The sequence below is a fragment of the Pseudophryne corroboree genome, chromosome 10 (assembly GCF_028390025.1).
Source record: "Pseudophryne corroboree isolate aPseCor3 chromosome 10, aPseCor3.hap2, whole genome shotgun sequence".
NCBI classification, from domain to species: domain Eukaryota; kingdom Metazoa; phylum Chordata; class Amphibia; order Anura; family Myobatrachidae; genus Pseudophryne; species Pseudophryne corroboree.
This window is the reverse complement of record NC_086453.1, coordinates 203,558,946-203,560,505: the sequence shown is the minus strand read 5'-3', so window position 1 is coordinate 203,560,505 and position 1,560 is coordinate 203,558,946. Positions and strand designations below refer to the sequence as shown.

General features: G+C 41.6%; 1 pseudogene; it reads right to left on the bottom strand.

Annotated features, from left to right (window-relative positions):
• Positions 1-201: 201 nt before the first annotated feature.
• LOC134967176 (5S ribosomal RNA) lies at positions 202-321 on the bottom strand (annotated as a pseudogene).
• Between the last annotated feature and the right edge of the window lie 1,239 nt (positions 322-1,560).

Here is a 1,560-nt window from a genome sequence, read left to right as displayed (position 1 = left end):
ATCTGTATAAAAAAACTGCATGAAAGCGGTGAGTGAAGATATTCATATACAGGAGTGAATCAGCGGCAGACAGGTTTCTTGGTGTGTTAGAAAGATAATCAGGTGTTAGCCTGGTTGTTAGAATAGATCAGCTTCTTTTTTGGCACCCACATTCCACGTAATGAAGTTAGTACAATATCCTCATAGCCCTTGCACACAAAGGTATTACAGCACCCAGTATTCCATGATGGTTCCCCATCTATGTACTAAACGGGGCCCAGCACTGCTTGGCTTCCAAGATCGAACGGAGTTGGGCATCTCCAGTGCGGTATGGCTGTATAATTGGCATGGTTTTTTGGAGGTATCATAATGTGATTACGTGGTTTGGAAGGTAGCCCAAATAGAAATAGAAGTAGAGAGAGGACAGGTTAATATAATATGAACAAGATGTAGTCCGCTTACGTTACAAAAAGGGGGCTATTTCATAGCCCTCGTTGAAGCCATCAGGGTGCAGGGTATTAAGTTCAAAAATCCAGTACATTTCCCTTTTTGATAAAAGGTTAGAGAGGTCTCCGCCTCTCTCGCCCAGTGAGAGTAGTTCATTGCCCTTGAAGGTTAGATCGTCCGGGTCCGAGTTGTGACAAGCATGGAAATGTTTCGATACTGCGTGTGTCAGTACTTTGTTTTTAATGTTCCTTATATGTTCCTGAGTGCGGATTTTCAAAGGTCTTTTCGTTTTACCTATGTACTTCATCCCACATGAGCACTCCAGCATGTATATCACTGACACCGTATTACAGTTAATGAACTGCTTAATCTTATAGTCTTTCTCTCCGTTTGTTTTCTTGAAGGTTTTTCTTATGGGGTGTACGTAGCGGCATACATTGCAGCGGCCGCATTTGTAACACCCGACGCATTTGGGCATGCTGGATCTTACTTCCGGGTTCCTCAGCATGCTTGGTGCCACCAGATCTTTAAGGTTTTGCGATTTCTTAAATACCACAAGAGGGTCTTTTGGGAGATAGTCTTTCAAAATCGGATCCATCAGGAGAATGTTCCAGTGTTTTTTTAGGGTTTTCTTAATAATGTTCTCATGTCTACTAAACGTAGTGACAAACCTCACTGTGTCATCTCTTTTTTCCTTGGATTTATATTTCAAAAGTTGTTTCCTCTCCAAATTCTTGGCCTTCAGGTTGGCTTCTTCCAAAAGATGGTTCGGATATCCTTTTTCTTTGAATCTTTCGGTGTATACCTGCAGTTGTTGGTCTCGGTCCTCAGTATCCTTACAGTTCCGAGCAATTCTGTTGAACTGGGAGAAGGGGATATTCTTCTTCCATTGTTGACTGTGATTGCTTCGGTAGTGTACGTAGCTGTTCATATCCACTTCCTTAATGTAGTTCTTGGTGATCACTTCATTACCTGTATGTGTCAGAACTAAGTCGAGGAACTCTATCTTCTCTGTGCTTTCCTTTGCAGTGAAATGAAGATTCATGGAATTATTGGATAAGTACGTGAAGAATTCTTTAAAACTTGCACCGTCACCGTCCCACACAAGCAAAATGTCATCTATATAACGTTTAT